This window comes from Calidris pugnax, unplaced genomic scaffold, assembly GCF_001431845.1.
Source record: "Calidris pugnax isolate Ruff unplaced genomic scaffold, ASM143184v1 scaffold225, whole genome shotgun sequence".
Classification (NCBI taxonomy): domain Eukaryota; kingdom Metazoa; phylum Chordata; class Aves; order Charadriiformes; family Scolopacidae; genus Calidris; species Calidris pugnax.
Genome location: NW_015091072.1, coordinates 5,527,629 through 5,547,819, shown reverse-complemented (window position 1 = coordinate 5,547,819; position 20,191 = coordinate 5,527,629). Strand labels below are relative to the sequence as shown.

Genomic DNA, 20,191 nt, shown 5'->3' with positions numbered 1-20,191 from the left:
GATCTATAACTCTCCAACTCATGGCCTAGGTCAGCTGTCTGATAAGGAAACACTGCTGTTTCCCCTGCAAGAGGACTTCACTCTGTCCAATCCAGCAAGTGATGGACAATCTATAATACAAGTCACCATAGTTTCTTCACTGAGTAGTCAGATCAGAAATCAGAAGACTAATGTCTTCGTAGAGAGCAGCTGCCTCTTCTGATGCTGAAAGCCCCACCAAAAACATTTCAAGAAAAAATGAACCTGAAGTAAATCCCCATCTCAAAAAAAACCCTCAAATTTTGAGCGTGAAAAAGGCTGAAAGTGCAACTCCACAATTTTTCAGCTTGGGCTGCTCAGCACATTCCTGCATTGTCACTATTGCTGGATCCACAGATGGTGGCCTTCTCCAGCACATGCAGTTATGAAATGCCAGCTGTGAGACTTTCAATTGTTAGCTATTGTTGAGCTTGGTGATAGCTGCAGCAGCGTATTTTCTAAAGGCCAGGGTGTTATCATCAGCCATCTGAGAAGGAAAAGCCAAAGAGTTCAAGGCATAGAATCCCTTCTGTCAGAAATGCTCATGCACAAGTCTGATCTAGCAGAAAAGAGGAAAAAAAATGCAGTACTCCCGAAGTAAAGGCATCTTCAAAAAAAGTAAGCAGCTGGCTAGAGCTGAGATGTGATTGTGGTGATCTCCTTCCCACAAACCAACCGAGAGCCAAGGTTTCTTGGGGAGGAGAGTTTCTGCTGTCCAAAGTCCCCTGCCAAAAGAGCGCGCTCTGTTTTGGTTCAGCCATGTGCAGCAGCACCTTAACGTCTTGGAAGTTTCCCACTGTTTCCTTTTCCCAGCTTTGCCACGTGTTAAACACGTGCTGTATATGCGCAGACAACCACAAGGGAGGGGAGGGATGGATTCCAAGAGCTTTCCTCTGCAAACACATTACCGGTGCCATTTCAATTAAAGGAGAATCTCTCCCAGACTGCCAGGCACGAGGCTTATGCCTTGTAGCCTGCAGCTTTATCAAGACACATAAAAACACCGGCTGCCCCTGGTCCCCCACTGGGGTTCAAGTCTGCTCTCTTCAAAACTGACAGAAATTTTTTGCTAGTCTCTCAGCGTTGGCAAACTGAGGTAATTAGCACATTATATACTAGGATTCCAGAGAAATGCAGCGGTCAAGAGCCTTGGGTACTTCATTTCTGCCAGAGCTGATACGGATTACCCACCCAAATTGTCCTGAGAGGCCAGGAGAAGGCCGCCTGTCAGATGCCCAGGGCTAGCTATAAATGTGGGTGCCTAAAAGAACGAAGCAGCAAAATATCGTAAGAAGTTTCAGATACTCATACTGAGTATCAAACTGGGAAGAAATAGGTAGACATTGTTCTTTCAGGAGGATGAGGTTACATCCAGAAAAAGTCACCAGCACCTCTATGTTGAGTGGCACAACAGCTTTACAGACAACTTTCATCTAAGGTTCTGCAAGCAAATACTCCCCACTCCAGAAATCCAGTGCTATTGGCTGGAGAGCAGGAATGAGGTGATCCCCCTTGCTAATCAACAAAGAACACTAATAAAAAACTGCAAATAGCTCCACTGCAGCAGGGGATCAAAAACCAAGTCCAGTGGAAAATATAAGTCATGTTTCTCTGCTGTAATAGCATATCCACGATCAAGGACTTGTAATATCACAGTTACCAGGGTAAGCAACACTACCGAAAAATAAAGGCAGGAATGGCTTTGTGAAGGAATCAGGAGGTCTGGTACTCCAGGTTCAGTGATTATTCTACACACTTATGCTATAACCTTAAGTCACTCCACCTTTCTAAAGGCTCATTTCCACTTCTCACTCTTAGGGACTACTGTGTGCAAGATGTATGACATCCCCAGTGACTGCTACCCAACTGGTGTCACGAGGGGGTATGATGCCTCACCATCTACAGCCCCAACAGGTGAGTAGGAGGACCAGGGGAGGAATATCTGCAAAGTATCAGACTATTTAAGGGAGTTCCTTATGAGGAATTATTGTGCTGCAAAGTTCCTTGGCAAAGCAAAAAGGGTAAATCCAAGACACCTATCCACAGACAGACAAAACAGGCCAGATTCTTCACTGCTGGTATAAAGACAAAACACTTTTACAGAAAAGAGAATGCAAAGGAGGAGAGAATCAACCTGGTGGTTCATCAACCCGAGGGAAAAAGCAGGACTCACAAAACATTGTGCAAACTAAAAAGGAATAGAAGGGTAATCAATATAGTTAGGGATACTGATGGATGATAGGGATACACTCATACACTATCCCTTCTGATGGTCATGATATACTGAAGTCTGTGAAAATTATTTCCTGAAAGTACAAAGAGTGGAAAAAAAAAATAAAGAAACTTTGCATCAGAACGCAATGATGAAAACTCTGCCAAAGCCCGAGGAAAAGCAGAGATTTAACCGAGATGGCATCACACTATGGATCAACCTGCCACTGGATGGGGCGCAGACACTCATGACAAATAGGCACAAGGGATGCAGCGCAAATACAGTGTGACACTATATCCTGGGCATACGCTTGATGTATGGAGGATTAAATGCCACACACACACTGTCCTGGGTAGATTGTATCTAGTGCTGACAGATACCTGAGGGATCTGTCTCTTTCTTTATATACTTTGGCAATTGCCATGCCAACAAAGGATTATGGGATTGGGGGGGTGAGAAGGAGAGATCATTTGCTACTCTGTTTAACAGAGACTTTATCCTCTGGGGGGGTTTTGTCAAGATGTTGGATTTCTTTTTAAATGATATTTCTACCTGCCTATACACGTTTGGGGTTGATGGGCTTTTCTCCCTTCCTCTGTCCCTGTGACACAACAGCTCACTCTTCTGGAGTCCCAAACCAACCTTAAAGCAAACATGGCTTCTGTAAGTCAGTTTGAAGACTGTTGCCCTCAACCCCCGTCCCCACACATGCTGCAAAGGCAAGAAAATAGCCAACGTGCTGTAAAGACCAATTCCTTTCCCTCTCTGGTGAGCCCTCTGATTGACGGCTCCGTTTGTCAAGAGAGACAGACTGTCTTGAGTGTGAGATAGCCAACTATCACCTGGGGAAACCATTAGAGCGAGAAGGAGGGAGAGAGGGAGAGACAGACAGACAGACAGAAAGAAAGGAGAGCTGAGGAGAGGGAAAGAAGAAAGGAGCGACAGAAGTGTAGATGAGAGAAAGACAGTAGCACTTGATGAATTAAGTTGTCAACTTTGGCATCACCTGTGTACCTTGTCATGGCAATAAATTCATTGAAGCCGAAGCTGCACCGCAAGTCAAGAGTGAGAGAGTGCTGATGGAAGGAAGAAATAACAGCCCATTTAAAGACTCAGAGCAATTTATTAGTTACCTCGGGAGGGAAGCAGTGACAACAGGGAAGAAGAGGTGCTTCCCCATCACACTGGGCAGGAAAGCTCATTTTGGATTCAAGCTGTCCACCCAGCCACAGTCCAGAATGTAAAGAGATCAGCAGAGACAGAGACCTCATTCAAGAAGGAGTAATGAAGGGGAGAGGCTCTCTGGGGTCCAAGGGAAACAGGACAGAGGCATGCCTTGGGCCATCCCTTGAGGTGTTGAGGGAAGATGTTGAGAGAACAAGTAGCCAATACCCCTGGTGTGAGAGGAAGCAAAGGGTGCTGAGCACAGTCAGCACTGCAGGGCTGAGGGAACGTGAAGGAAAGCAGAGATGGAAACAGCATCTCTGGCACGGAGGGATGCTACAATGGAAAGCTGGGAGGGAGATAAAGCCCTCTGCTGACTTTGAAGTTGGAAGCACGGCACTGAGATGCACACAGCTTTGGATGACTGTACCAGGGAAGCACTGTGCTAAGGTGCTTTCCTGCTGAGCTAAGAAGATTGTCACTGACTTGGTAAAGGATCCTGTGCATTTCTTACAAGAGGAGCTCATAGGCTTCTACCATCCCCAGAATTCCAGTGAAGTCTGTTAGATGTGACTGAGGAATGGGAAAACTAAGGGTATGATGTCCTCACCTGCTCCTGCCCTCACCTAACCTGCAGCAGAATGCAGAGCCTGGAGCCACCCAGACAAGGGGGAAGTACATACTCGCTCTCGCCCTACTATTCAAACCCCCAAAACTGAACAGCATCAGCCCCAGCTGTTTGAGAAACCCATCTACCTCTTCCCTCCCTTTCCTTCTTTCCCCCAACCCATCGTTCCCCACACAGGAACTCGTGCAACAACTGTGCTCACGGAAGATGGTTAGGTCCTGCCAAAAACTCTCTTCTATCAGCCATGGAGTCTAGGAGTTGCAGAGGTTGATTTCCAAAGCAAACCGAGACCCCTGTAACCTCATCTGTAGCCATCCAAAGATGTTTACATTTATGTGATGAGACGTGTCCACTGACCCTTCCTTGCAATGACCTGATCTCAACCAACTGCCAGGCATCACACCAAGAAAGAGAAGGATGCAGCCTGTTCCGAGATTCATTCCTCCCACAGCCTCTGCTGCTGCCTGCTCCCCTGATGCCCCAGGCTTGGACATAGAGGAAGGAAGTAAGGAGGAAGGAAATACCCAGATTCCTCCCTTGGGCAGAAGTACCAGAGGTATTTCCTTTGAACAGGGAGAAATCCTGACTCGGTCACAGAAGCGGAGAAGCTACTCTTTTCAGCTTGAGTGAAACACTGAAGACTTACAACTGTCCAGGGTATTTGAAATGTATGGGTAGAAGTGTGTGTGCACAGGCATAGCATTTGACAACTCCGTGCAGAGTAATAACACATACAGCATAAAACTATTGTTATGTGCGTATCTCTGTGTTTATATACATATAAAATATATACATTCTTAGAATGTGTATATATGCATAGATACATACATACTCCTATATGCACATATACACATACTGCCATTTGCTCCTGAAACTCCCAGCATCTCCAGGAGCTCTCGTTCGGCTGGTGGTTTGTAAGCTGCCAAACAGCCACGACAAAGCTGCCTTGACTCAGGTCCCCTGAGCTGGGCAGCGTAGCTCTGTTGGCTGCCTTCAATTTGATATCAAATGAGACCAGGGATCTCACTGAGCCAAGCTCCATTCTGATCTGACTGGTCCCCAAATCAGATCAGCTGTAGTGCCCTCGGGCTGTGGCACTGTATTAAAGTTGAGGGCAGCTTTAATCTGCTTCACTATTTGCACAGTGGAGGCTGTGCTTGGCCTACTGGGAAATTACTGCTATGTCCCTCAATTGAGTAAAGTGGACATTTCCAGGAGCTGTGATCATTGGGTTCGTGTAACTTAGTTTAAATGACCTAAACTGGTGGCTTTCAACCTTTCTCATTCTGAGGGCGCTTTGCAATTTCCCAGGAATGGTATAGGTACCATATACTGAATGTAACTCTCCTGACAACAGATCAGATTTTCCTCAAGTCCACAGACTTCCTGGGAGTCACAGACCGAAGTGAGAAGATGACCCGGTGAAGGAACTAGGCGTGAGAAGGTAGTCTAGTGCTCCGCTGAGCCTGCAAGCAGCCTGCAGCATAGCTCTGACAGGCCTAGACACCCATCCACATCCACCACACTCCCTTCAGGGAAATACCACATCTTCCCCATGACATCACCACAAACCACATCCTGATCAAACACTGGAACTGATTTCCTAGAGAGGTGGTTGATGCCCCAAGCCTTTATTTGGACAATGGCCTTAATAACGTGATTTCACTTTTGGTCAGCCCTGAATTGGTCGGGCAGTTGATCATTGCAGGTCCCTTCCAACTGGAAAGGTCTGTTCTATTCTACCAGGTACCTGACATCTCAGTTCTTTTTTTCTCTGTCCTGATGGTACCTGTCAGGCCATGCCTTCTGTTCTTCAGGTTTCCCCACAAAGGTGAGTGGGCTTTCTTTGGCTGGTTGTTTTTGTTTGGTTTTTTTGTTTGTTTGTTTGTTTTGAAGTGCAGAGAGGTTGGGAGAAGGAAGAAGACAGAGTTTTGTTCCTGCTAGAATGACGTTGGCAGCCGGAGAGAACAGAGAACCGGAAGGGTGAGTTAAGGAGCAAGGCTGCCTATAGAAAAAGTTGGTACTGAGATGAGCTAAGAGGAGCCATAAAAACTGATGGGAGGCTCTCCTGTGCTCTGTCACACCCAGAGATCCTAAGCTGCACAGTGCAGCACGACCTTATCTGAGGGAGACAGAGAGCTTTGAGCAGGTCCATCAACCTGGAAAAGGCAAAGTAGAAAGGCTGGAAAGTGAGGAATTGCCAGGAAGTGGTGCACCCCTGACTCTTTGCAGTGCTTAGCACTAGCTCCCTCCCACAAAAGAAAGGCATTGGGATGCACGTATAAATCCCTGGATGCCAGAGTGGGTACAACTGCACCTACACCATTAATAGTGTCCTGGCACCTGGGCATTGACCCTGGTGGCAGTGCTCAAGGCTGTAAGAGGTCTGTGTCACTTGCTAAGTTAAGCAGGGATTTGGGTATTGCCAAGTTGGGAAACAAGCAGGAAAATTTCACTTTGGACAGTCTCTCTGTCCGGCTGAGGAGGTACATGTATATGGAAGGTACTTCTGTTAATGATTTCCACTCAGGCTCACCAGGCTGAGGAAGTGCTGATCTCAGAATCATGCCCAAAGAGTCTCTTTCTCATCTGTCACACATTAGAAGTTCATGAGAATCATCATGATCCCAGTGTCACAGGAAAGGAACACGAAGCACCTTAGAGGTGATGTGACTTGCCCAAGGGAACAGAGAGGACCACAGCTGAGGCAGGTGGCTGTGAGGTCCATCTGTGGGACACTGGGTTGAGGGTGAAGAAGGCTAGCTTCTCACTCTTCCATGAGCATCATGTGTCTCTGAGCCATTTGTTCCACCCTTCTTTACCCTCCCTTTCCTGCCCATTCTCTTTTCCAAGTCTTTTGACCAAGGACTGACCTGGCTCTGTGTGTGTGTGTGCATACACACCAGTACCCTGGCTCTCACTTGAAAGAAATACTGTCACAATACAAAAGCAACAGCCCAGAATTTAAGACTCACCACCCTCCAGTTTGACCAGGGTTGTGCTTTTGCAAAGACCAGTCCTGTATTCTAGGCCTATTTTTAGAAAATCTAATTTGTAGACATACCTTGCAGAGGAAACGATATTAGCCAGAAAAATTCCCTTCCTCAAAAAGCTGTTTAAAACCAACCATGACCAACTTGCTCTCCTGGAACTGCTGAGGAGCCCAGGCCACCTCAAAGGTGGCTTGCCTTTATCTGTGTCTAGCCAAGGAACAGATAAAAGTATTGTGAAGCAGAGATGGGATCATGCTGGAGGCTACAGAAAGGAAGAACGACTTTTACTTGGAAAGACCGTTCAATAGCAGGTATGCCGATTAATAAATAAATGAAAAGAGGTGACATTCATGGTGACATTTAAATGACTGAGGTGCCAACTGCTTGTTAATATACCACGTGGTCTGGAAGGAGGCAAACAAAGAAACAGGGTTTGGAGAAGCAGTAAGTAATGGTGACCCAATCAATTTAACTATTGAAAAAACACAGGTGAGAAAATGTTCAGGAGAAAAATCTCTGCAAATCATCAGCTAATGGATTAAATGCATCTGAGTGTGAGATGGAAATTAACAGATCAATTCACTCAACAGCTGCTAATTATATGTGACAAGGCACACAAAAGTCCAAAAGTATATGAAGCTCAGAGGAAAACAGCACAGGTAAAAATATTTGGGGTACGACACTTGCCCCGGTGATAGAATATCATTGTTGCTGATAAAAACGATGGGGTAGGACACTTGCCACAGTGAGAGAATGTCACTATTGCTGATTAAAACTGCAAATGTTTGAAGTCTGTATTGCAAAGCACAGAAAGGGGGGTTCTTTCCCACTGCTTTGCAACAATTTGCAACATTAGGTATAAATATATGGTATCAAAATTAACATGCCAATCTAAACAAAATTAAATGTAATGGTACAGGCAAAATGAGACCTTTTTTCCTCATTTCAGTTAAACATTTTGACATTAGTGAAATGAAACTAGAAAGTTAAAATGATTTGTTGTGACACTCGTCTGTCAAAAAAATTTGTTGCATCAGCACGCTCCTGCAAAATGCTTTGACGCCAACAGAACTGATCTTCCAATAGGAAGCTATCTCACGTTTTCTGATCACTACTTTCACAATGTTACTTTGAATCATCATTCACAGTAATAGGCTCTTGACCACTTCCATTTTGGCTTGCACCACATAGGAAATTGGTCATAGGAATATCGACTAGCTCTTCTCTCCCCTTAGGCTTACTCGTTTCATATATATTGACCCCTTGGGACTCCTTCAAAGTCATGCCCTTGGACAGTCAGCAGATTGTAGGAAATATAGACAATAAATAAATAGTAATGACGAATTAATTGATCACCAGGGAAAGATTAGTACCAAAGCATGATTTCTCCCTCAACAAGATCATGATGGGAACCTCACCAGTACAATTCTTACGCTGCATTGTAGTACTGAGTTTGGAACCCACTTCTGGAACACGGATAAGTGCTAAGCACATATTTAACTTACTGTTTATACCAGCAATTGAATTATTAATTCAAAGTGGGAAAGCAGTGTGGCTTATAAACCAGACAAAACTTCCAAATCAGGTAGCTCAAGCCTGATGTTATGATAAAACCAATGTCAGTTCTGGAGATGATGAGACCTGAGCCAGGGCAGTCTTCCAGATTAATCATGCTAACAAATATTATCATCTAGTCTCAAACCCCAATTCTACAACTTGTGAGGGTCCAGTGTGTTCAATGCATGGCCTATGATGCTATTTTTAGACTGTTTCTAAAATTCATGGTTGAAGGGAATTCAGGGGATGCAATGTTTAATACAGTTCTTCATGAACTCCTGCTAGTAAATTTAATTCAATCTGTCTTGGGTTAGGAGCACTGTCACAGATTGGAAATTGCCTGAAGAACCATAAACAAGGGATAATGACAAGGGGCATGTAAGAGCAAAGTTGTAAGCAGGTGTGTAAGTGAGGTGCTGTAGGAATCCATGTGAGGTCTGCTTTCATTTAACATCTTCATTAATATGCCTGAAGAAGTAGCTTAGAAGTGGTGGATGATGCTCAACTGGGAGGAGCTGCAAACATCCATCAGGGCAGATAAATATAAAGGGATAAGCAGGTATTAGGCATAGGGGCAGAAAGAAAGGAATGGAACAAGTTAATTAGCTCTACTGGAGAAAAAAGCTTGTGGTGAGGCAAGATCATGGGGGGTGAAGACATCTGCACGTCTTTTCAGACAGAGCAGGTATGCAACTCTGGATCAGATTTCTCAAAGCACTGAAGAATGTAAAACTGTGGGTTGTCTAAACTCAAGACAAGAGTAAATGGTAAAGCAGCTGAGCCTGCTATTAACTAGATAGAAATGTCATCTAAGGCCCAATCTAGAATGCATCTGTTATATCAGCCCATATCTATCTTCATAGATGGGTAAAATATATCAACTTAAATAATGCTTCAAGTACAATGCTTCCCTCATTGGAGGCCAAATAAACCACACTGAAGAAGAGGGAAAGAGAGCACTGAAATTCATGCATTCAATATGCTTAACAGTAATGCTGAAGCACTAATGGGTGACAGCAAACTCCCTACGACCTAGATAATTTACATGGCAGAAGAGTAAAGTTTCATACAAATTATGAAGGCACCATGTGGTGGAAAAATGGTCCTCCTTAGGATTGCTAAGATTATGTATTCAATGGAACAAGTCATTCAGGTCTGTTGCAGCACCCAAAAGATGTAGAAAAAACAGGAGAGGCATTCCTTGGCTTGCTAAATCTAAGCATAAAAGGACAATATAACAGCTCCTGCATAACACCTCACTTCAACACGAAGACCAGACTAGATCAATGCTCATTCCACACTATTCCATGATGTGGCTATGCCTTCCTCTGAGACTGATCTATACCACTTGCTGTCAGCCAGAGAAGAACTTGGTATTTAGCTCCCTAGCACACCCGGTGATTAAGTATCTCCCCCGCGCTCCTGAAAACTTGGCCAGAATTGGCCCTCCTTACTATAAATGCATAAAGCAATAATAACTGCATTTGAAATAAGGCATTTGAAAGTTTTAACTTTTTCATGGTTGTGAATCCTTGCGACTTTGCATTCCCATTATAGGAGTACGATACTTGAAAAGACTATCTTATCCCCTATGGCAGCTGTGTTCCCTTATATTTAGTAGTTGTATTTTTAAAAAAACTGTAAGGGAAGACAAAACAGAATAAGCAATCCAAAGAGAATAACTTATCAGCAATGAAAAGAAGCAAGCCGTTTTGTCTGTCCCTTCTTCTCATCACCTGTTGTCCATTTGTGCATACTCTAACTCCTTAATTTAAGGTATTTAAAACTTAACTGGGCAAAGAGAAGCAAAAAATGTATGTAAAGAAGCTAAAAATTGTATGCTTATGTATGCTAAAAAATTCTGAATGGACAGGGGTGTCAAGGGACGCAGAAGACAAGGAAGTTATCAAAAATAGAATATTCTACTGATTACAGCAGTTCAGAGCCAGGCCCTGCCACTCATTTGCTCTTATTTTGGGCAAGTTTCCATACGCCTCAGCTCACTGGGAGTAGCAATGCTTTTTTTGTACCACTCCTTTTTTATCTGGTCCATTTTAGATTCTGCAGGGCAGAGACTATCTCTCAGCCTTTGTTAGCAAGCTTCCCTTATAAAGACTTATTAGAGTCTGTGGACAGCACACTAGTTTTAATTGTAATAAGCAAAATGAAATTATGTTCCTTAGTTTGTACCAGACAAATACCAAATGTCAAGGTAAAAAAGAAGTCTATTTTTTAGTTAGTTAAGAGCTAAACAAGAAATCTGAAGTATAAGTTCACTTGCAAAAGTGTGGTTTTAATTCTGCATGGCGTTCATTGCAAAATGGCAAAATTAAATATTAAAAACTTACTAAAAAGAATTGCAACCGGGCTTCAATAAAACACAGCAACTCAACCTGAGATGTACTTTTTTCCCCCCCAGAAAATGATAAGCAGGATGCTTAAAATAACATTATTTGAGGTAGGTTAGTATAGTTCCTTTTTTAAAGACAATGAAGTGAAGAAGAGAGAAGCAAAGGGGCCCGGAGAATTTAAGGATCTTGCTGAATACCACTAAGGACATGAGTGCTTTTGTCAGGAGGCTTCATATTTTCAATTTTGGGCTTAGATCCCAGGGTCACAGGGTCTGATAAGAAGGACTTCTTGGACATTAAAAGGGTGATGCTGTGAACTGAGTGCTTTAACACACGTGCACGCACACAGAATATCCAATAACAAATTCGGAACCTAACCAGAGAGGCCAGATTTCAGGTACATAAGCCCTCCATAGAGCACCCAGCTGCAGCAGGTGGACCACTAGTTTTGATATGTAAGGTTTCCTTCTCCTCCTTCTCAAGCTAGATTTCCAATTTAGCAGAACAGCTCTCCCTGTCCTGACAGGCGAATGTGCATTGTCCCCTTTTCCATCATTAGCTGGGGGTGGGAGGAGGCGAGAGAGGGTTCAGATGACTTCCTGGACAAAGGAGGTTTGTAGCTGCAGCCTGATGAACATCAGAGATAAGAGCAGCAACAGCAAATTGGCCCCAGTGGGAATGGCAGCAGCACTCTTTTCACCTAAAGGCAAGCCAGCAATTACGCTAGCAGTGCCCAGCACCCATGTGTCTGTTCCTTCCCTGCCCTCCCACCGCTGCCCCCGTGCCCCCCACTCATGGACCAGGTGTGCTCAAGGCTACTGCTATGTTATGTGCAGCTTGAAAAAATCTTACAGTCCTTTCTTTCTCCTGCTCAGGTATCTCAAGCCAGAGGTCTGAGTCTTCTCACACAAAATGGAGAGGGGGTTAGGGAAGAAAGGAAGGAAAAAGCATGTACTGCTACGTGCATGGTTTTGTTCCACCTGGGTAGGCACAGCATGTGGGAGAAGGCTTTCTCAGCCCTCAGCGCTTTGGGGAAATGCTCTCATCTCTCCCCATACGAGGAGTAGAGCCTTTGGAGATCCCACTGTAAAGGACAGCACCAATACTACAACAGAAGCACGGTTTATTAACTGTGCATGGGCAGGCAGGGGGCTGGGGGCACTGCACTGGTCTCCAGAGCCAACAGGAGGGTGGGTGTCTCTCAAGCCTAAGCAGTTCAGCTTCCATCAGCCATGGGAAACTGGGAGGAAGAAAATGGGAAAGAGCTCATCATTCTGAAGGCCCAGCTTCGCTGCCTGCAAGTGACCTGGAGAAGAGCAATGGGCATTACCTGGCTTCCCAAGGAGCAGTGCAACCACATGAGATCTCTGACAGCAAAACTACAGCAGGAGTAGCTGCAGAGCACCTTCCCCTCAGGGCAGCAGAGCTGCAGTTTTCTGACAGAGGGCTCTAAGATACTTGGGTCCCAGCATCCAGCATCAGCTCCAAAGCTGGCTGAATGACTGTAGCATCTCCACCTGGCACACAATAAGTTAGTAAGGAGATTCTCAAAACGCTCTGCATGCAGTAAATCTCCTTCCTGAGCTCCTTCTTTTGTCCCAGGTCCCTTCCTTGCCCTGAGTCAGCATGGCTCACAGCATCTAGCTACAGGAAAAGGCCTTAATAAGATAGCAGGACAAAATTAAAGGGGTGTTATTAATTTGACAGGTGCTGCTGCCTGGTGTCATGTCCCAAGTTTGTCCTATAGCTGTGCTGATTATTTTTTCTCCTTGGATCAGGGACATTTCATTTATTAGCACTGAACTTCCCTCTCACTGCCTGCAGCCACTGCTGCTCTGATCTCCCCAATTCACTTTGCAATTAAATTTTGTCCTCTTGTGAAACGACTGTGCAGGAAAGGTCTTGTATTTTGTTTTGTTTGTTCCCCCCACCAAGTTCTACTTGGTCAAAACAGCCTCTGGAAATCCTAGTAGACTCCCAAACAAGAGTAAAACTGACTGGAAACAGCATTATATGAAAAGGAGTCTAAAAGCCATAGCTTTATGTACCTAAAACACTCATCTCAACAGGGGAGAGGGAGCAGGGGCACAGGAGGCCACTAAGTCTTAGCTGTAGAGGTATAAATTTGATGTAACCATGGAGTTGATGGAGATTTACATGAAGGTGGCTTGGAAGGAGACACAAGGGGTTTCGTGTTGGGAAAGCTTGAAATGAGGAGCATCAAAATCATCATGTCCTTCCCTTTACAAACCAACTTGTGGGCAGGTAGACTGGGGAGCACAATTGCTCCTATCTAAGTGATTTACTTTATTGTCATTGCAGCTAACACCCTTGTCTTTTTTTCCCCAGGAATCACATTAACAGCTATAAACCCACAAATTTAAATGAATTTTGCTTGAGATCTGGTTTTGCTCCAGAAGTCACAAGGCTTTTTGTTTGTTTCTTCTCATTCTACTCCTCTCCTACATACACATTCCCAGAAACTTTCATATCAGTAATAAATGCCCACTTTTGCCGTTTCCCCTTGTGAAGCCTGATCTTCATGCCTCCCTTCTCTTCCTCTTGTTCCCCCCAGAAATAAGTACCATCTTTCCCTGGACTACCCACACCAACCCTTTCATTCATTCTTAGGACTACCCACTAGCACATATTGCTCTGACATTCCTGGTTTCATGGGACTGGACAACTTCTCATAAGCCCCGGCTGTCTTGTAGTCTTTAATTAAATGCAAACACTTTTCTCTAGGCTTCCTTGGCATTCCCTAAATCCCTGTTCCCTTTCCTGTCACTGAATATGTCAAAGGCTGGAGATAGCAGAAGTGGTATTATCCTTCCCTAGGAATGAACGCTTTTTTTCCAGCACTGAGCTGGCCTGCACTGATGCCAATTACACCAGCTTTTTTATGACTTCATTACTGCTAGAGCCACTATAAAGAGTAGCATTGAAAAGCTGGACCAGCCTTTTTAATTGCACAGAGGTACCGATCATTGTGCTTTTATGTACTTGGGATGTTCTTTCTGATCCTCCATTTCCCCAGGCCAAGGGTGGCTCCCCAGGCTTGGCAGAACAGAACGAGGAAAAACCTGGGTAAAGCAGTTGGCCTAAGTTGCCTCTCTCTGGAGATCTCCATGTGAGAACCACAAAGCACTTTGGGCTGTTTTAAGCACGACAGCTGGTAGAGCAGCAAAGGTCAATACAGGAAGGCAAAAAGGGAGGGGAGAGCTCAGCATGAAGGATTCTCGGAGCATCGCAGGGATCTCTCTCCATCACAGCAATCTGGCCATTCCCCAAAGGCAGGGGGTCAAACTCTGCTCTTATCCACAGCAGCTCAAACAGAGTTAAGTTCCCTGACTGTTCCATATCACAAGAGTAAATAAATGCTTGGATGCTGTATTTGGAGATGAACCAAAGGAACAGTGGGGGATTGATTTATGAACATGTTGAGCATTGTTAGTCTCTGAATTAGCGAAGGTAAGAGAAAAAAATCCAGGGTGTCTGACACCAGCTTACTTGGAGAAGATAAGGGCACCAAAGAGCTCAGATGTTTCTCAAACTGGAGGGTATTCCTAGGACACAAGGATATGTGTCCCCTCCTGAGTTGGGAGGGCATGTGAGAAGCAGCTGCCTCCTAGACGCCATAGGAGATGATGATGCTTCTTCAAGTAACTAGGGCTGCCATAGCTGACTTTGGGCAGCCATAGTGGAGGCTCAAGTGAGGTGAGTTGACAGGTAGTGAAGAGCAGCTTGGTCTGTCACACGGTTATGTTGGGACAGAAAGCAGTGCTGGATGAGCTCTCACTGGCATGGGTAATTCTCAGTATTCCCATGGAGATGCAGCCCGTTCCTCTCTCTCTCTCCCCGTTGGGCACTGATGGCTGCCTGCGATGCCTGCTATGTGGGTGGCAAGATAATGCAGTAGCTCTCAGTCTGATGGCAGCATGGTACACACCTGCACGCTCATGAAAGTGTTTTAAGTCTTTTCCAGAAGAGCATGGGTGATCCTGGGTGCTTTCTCTATTACAAACCCATAGTGGGTTCAGTTTTGAACTGCACTGGGGCATTTGGAATGAGCCTGTTCTGGCTGCTGGGCTACGGTGTTGAACAGTAGGATGCAGGGTCTGACACACAGGAACCTCCAACCAGAAAAGCAGGAGGATTTCCTGGCTGGCCTTGTGTGTGGGGAATGGTGAAAGGTTGCAGTAGCTCTGAATAAAGAAAGGCCTTCTGACAAAAAGGTGAATGGCGTGGGGGCATCTTTTTGCTCTTGCACACTGCCTAACTAACCTTACAGCTTCCCCTTCCAACTCCGCCTTGAGATCACCTCCAATTTTCTCCCCTCAGCTTTTATAGCAGAGGGAGCACCAGGATTAAATTGGAAGAAAAAAGATTCAGATTAGATCTTGGGAAGAAATTTTTTGCTATGAGGGTGGTGAGGCACTGGAACAGGTTGCCCAGGGAAGTTGTGGATGCCCCATCCCTGGAAGCGTTCAAGGCCAGGTTGGATGGGGCTTTGAGCAACCTGCTCTGGTGGGAGGTGTCCCTGCCCATGGCAGGGGGATTGGAGCTCGATGATCTTTGAGGTCCCTTCCAACCCTAACCATTCTATGATTCCCCCAGCTTTGAAGCAGTGCTCCATCAGATAGGAAGAACCATTCCACCTTGGCACTGGAGGGACACTCTACCAGCCTTGCCACCAGGTCTGGGGGAAACAACTGGGGCGCTTGGCACACGTGTGTCCTGCTGCCTCTGTGCTGTGTCCCTGCTGCCAACAATTTCACTTGCCTTAGTAACTAGTCCCAACAGCCCCACTTTCTGTGCACATGCTTGTTTGGGTAATTCTTGTTTCCTCCCATTTAGCTCATAGGAAAAAAAGCATTAGCAACACTCTTGGTTTTAAATGAACCCTATTAATATTCGACGCTGCAAGGAACTGTGGGATAATTTTGATAAATGTGGCTGGGAAGCCTAGCTGACAGAACCAAGCACAACGCTGGTGTGTGTTCACAGCCCATCGCTGCACACACAGAAGGGGGCAAGAGGTGGGCACAGCATGGGGCTGGGGGTGAGGCAGGCAGGAGGGAGAGCTGGGGGTCTGTTGAACAGGAAAGATGCAGTGCTCTAGGACAGATTTGAGAGCAAAAATGGGGTTAGCAACATTGAAATGGGAAGAAGAAAACAAAAACAAGATGCAGTTTGGAAAAAGCAGGCTAGAACGACTAGAGAAACATTGCTTTGAAACACAAACACTTAACTGTGGATAGGGGAGAGAGATGGAGAAGCCAGGAAATTGTGATAGCAAAATGGAGTTAAAGGTGAGAGTAGGTAGGAAATCAGACGCAAGCTTGCAGAGAAATGAGAAAGGGGCTTGAGCAGAACTAAATGCACCTAGGCCACAGTTCAGCAAAGTGCACAAATGATTTGAGGCCACTTCCTTTGGTCGATGTACTTGCTCACTTAAAGTAAATGCTTCTGTGGTTCACTGATTGGCAACCTCATGCAGCACCATCTTACAAGAAACATACTGAAAAAGTAAAGGTAGGAGCAAACAGAAATGCGCTGGAGCGGTATCAGCAGCTGAGATGAAGAATTACACGTGCTAAAACTAGGGGGACTGAGATGGTGTATTTTGCTGTAGACCCTTAAAGGCTATTAGTTCTCAAAAACTAGATGTAGCTAAAGGAAAGGCAGCTGAAACTAGGAACAAGTTCAGAAGGACTTCTGTGAAGTTATTGTTAAGTGTATACTTAATCTTGATAGTACGTGCTTTTAGACAAATCTCCCAAAAGGAATGGCTGGAGTCCACTGTTTATTTCTATTGGTGACTGCAAGTCATGCATTTGCTTTTCATGTACGAGATGAGTTCAGCCTGGAAAGACACTGCTGAGCATCCTCATAAATGCAGCTTAGCCTTCAGAAGCACTCAGCAGCAGCTGGAATTACCCATTGCCTTTGGAGCAGTGCAAGAATACACACTAAACAGCCTTCAATATGCTACTAAGCTGCCTTCAAATGAATACAACTAGCTTGTTTTCTTTTTTTTTTTTAATTCTTTTCCCAGACACATTCTTCTTTTTCAGTCCTATAGAATTAGAAATTTTTGCCCAGGAGATTTAGCTTTTAAGGAAATTAGACTTTCCTGACCAACTCTATGCATTATGGCTAGATCTTATCTTCAAAACTGTGGGCAGTGCCCAGGGTGGACCAAGTAAGCAATAGCTATCAGGAAGATAGTCCAGATGGGACAGTGAATGCTGGGGAAGTCAGTTCTGCATACCCCTGAACTGATCTCTGTGAGCACCTCAGTATTTCACTTGTGAACAACATTGCCGGTTTTGGACCTGTGACTCTGAATTTCTTTCACAAGCACCATGAGAAACCTGCTTAATTGAAAACAAAAGTAAAACTTCTACGGGGCATCCGTAACAGTCTATCATGAGCTTTGCTGCAAGGTTCTTGAAAAGAAAGATTTCTATCACAGGACACAATAAAGCTACAAAGAAGCGTGACTCCCAGCAGTTGATCTTCTGTTGCCCAAGAAGCATGGGAACTACATTTCAGGATTCTCTGAGAATCTCTCCTATACCGGGCGAGTCCCAGTCATAGCTTCAACCGCTTTTGTGCCAACACATCTATGTGTACCATAGCCTGTTTTGAACTGTCTGCAGGATGCTGCTCCACAAGTGGTTGATCCTGTAAAACTAATTTGCTTTTCCTGCGAAGCAGGCAAACACATGAGAAACGCCAGGATCATTTAGCTGCCTCTGACGTGCCGGCTGTACCCATGCTGCGAGGTTCTGGAGAAGCATGTACCTCTCCTTTTGGAGAGCAGCTGCTGTTTGCCTGCAGCTGGTGAAGCCAGCTCCATCTGGAGACCAGATCAGAACCCATTAAGCACAGAGGTAGACTGCTTGGAAGTGGAGTTTTGCAAGGCAGGGAGGCAGGCAAGGGCTTGGCTGCAAAATTTCACCTCTTGTAAAGAAAGGGAAGGGAAAGGGGAAAAAAAACCCAACCCACACAGCCTATTGAGCAATTGTTCCTGCATAGCCTCTCCAGTCTAATTGATTTGGACACCACAGCTAATTTTCGCTCAGACATCTGTTAGCACACATTAGCGCATGTCATTAGACAGGGAAGCACAGATGAGATGGAGGGGCAGAGCTCAAAGGCCCTAGTTTGGGATGCTGGAACAAGTGAGAGGAAGGACGAGAGGGAGAAGATGTTTGTGCAGGGTTGGAATAGTCGGAAGGAGCTCGGTGTAAAGGGGAAGGATTTGGCTGGCTGCATTCCCACTGAAGAGTCACACATGTTCCACCTGCTACAAGCACGCCCCTTGCATTTACAGGCATAGCACAGAGGTCCTGGTCCTTCCCAGCACAGAGGCAATAAAGCCAGAGCTCCCCTGAGGAACCCTAAAGCATATTCTTCTATGTTCTTGCAGTTTGCAGCTGCTTTGGTTAAGATTATAGGTCTTGGAGATAAAAGAAAGGGACAAGAGAAGAAGAAAATGACCTTTCTCCCCTCACCTCACATCAGCACAGTGTCAGATTGCTCTGGAAATATTCTATATTTAAAGCTTTACAGATATGATGAGTGTTTCCTCTGGAGAAGCAGAACTATATGAAATGTACTAGCTAGGAGCATGGGACAGAAGGGAGATAGCAGAACGTCAGCAAACCCAATAACCAACAGTCACAACCTTCCTCAGGCTTGTTTTGCAGCTCATTTTTACCAACCCTGACACTAACAGGTCAGGGATTTGATAATTTCAGTCTGGCTGGGACTGGGTGCACACCAGAACCATCACTTGATACAGCCTACTTTGTCCGCTGGTAAGAAAACATCTTTTCTTCCTACCCAACTATTTCTTTTTCAGGAACAATGTAAACCCTCTGCCTACTGGCACTGCAGCAATATGGAGGCATGTGCTCAATCCAAATCCAGCCTGCATAAGCAATTCCCCAGCTGAAATCCCACAAGGCAACGTTCCCATCAGGAATGGCTGCTGCTGCAGTCAGCACGGGCTCTGCAGCGTACGAGGTGCTGCGACTCCTCTGGCAACATGCCCTGGCTACACCAGGGCTCTACGTCCTTGCTATACGTAAGGAATTATTTGGAGTTATATCTGTACATGTACGTGGAAGCAAAGGTAAAGATGAAGAGCATAAGGCAAGTTTCTCTGAGCATATTTCTGGTTTCCCACAGCTTTCCTGTGAAAGGTGGAGTTGCCGTATTGATTTGCTGATGTCTGGAAAAGGGTTGAGCTCATTCTTTCATGTTTTTGCTTCATGAAGGTAATAAAAGAGCTTTTCTCTCCTTTTGGGTCATACTTTGCACAAAACACATGGGAGCCCTAATAGCCTTGAGGCTTTTACTCCTCCACCAATTGTGGTGGAAATTAGCCAACAGGCTTCTGGGTTCAGCGGACTGACAGTCCCCACAACCTTGTAATATTAATTTCCTTTGAAACAACAAGCCAAAAGTTGATGAAACGGTCTTGTTTTCCTCTCACAGGCTGCCTGGGAAAGAGGGAGAGGCAGGATTTGTCAACTAAAGCTCCATTGCCGGAGTGAAGAGGTCAACATCTATTATAGGGATGACAGAGATGAAGGTAAGCCTGTCAGTCACAGGGTGAAAAATGAAGCCCCCCCATCCTGTCTAGTGTATAGTACCTCTGCTTGGTCACAGTGAGGCTCATCCTCTGTTCCCTCGCACTGTTTTTGCTTTGGCATAGCTTAGCTGACTTTAGGAGAGTTGCTCCTACACCTTCCAAGGGATCGTGCTCTGCCAGTCTTTGACAGGCATGTCACTTCCAGTTTAGAGAGGGACTGACACGTAAACATCTGCACAACTCTCATGCAAGTATCTGCCAGCTGAGAGACTCCAGCCCACTAACAAAGCACTGATCGGGGTGCTGGCGAGAGGGGAAAATAAAAGCTGATATCCCCACCCCAAAGAGGTGACTCCCTGGAAAACACCAGGCAAACAGCTCTCGGGCCAGCAAACTGCTGCAGAAGCACACTGGCTTTGATCCTCTGATGAGATGGAAAGCACATGGGACGAGCTGAAAGAGGAATCATAAAACTGTGCAATTAACCAGTGACTCGCTCGGATTTGCTTTGCTTTCCTAGCAGCTGCACAGCGCACGCAGATTTCTACACCATCAGGAGGGTAAGGCTAAGCTGGCATCTTGCAGGATTGCCCCTCTTTTTCCTATAGGTCCCTTTCTGGGCATAACTGTAAGGTTTTGGTTGGGGAGGTGGGGGGGTAA

The 20,191-nt window shown here is 45.3% G+C and overlaps 1 protein-coding gene across 3 annotated transcripts in view; it reads right to left on the bottom strand.

The window, feature by feature from the left end:
- Positions 1–20,191, bottom strand: part of LSAMP (limbic system-associated membrane protein) — a 1,063,485-nt gene that overhangs the window by 131,837 nt on the left and 911,457 nt on the right. The window lies entirely within an intron of this gene.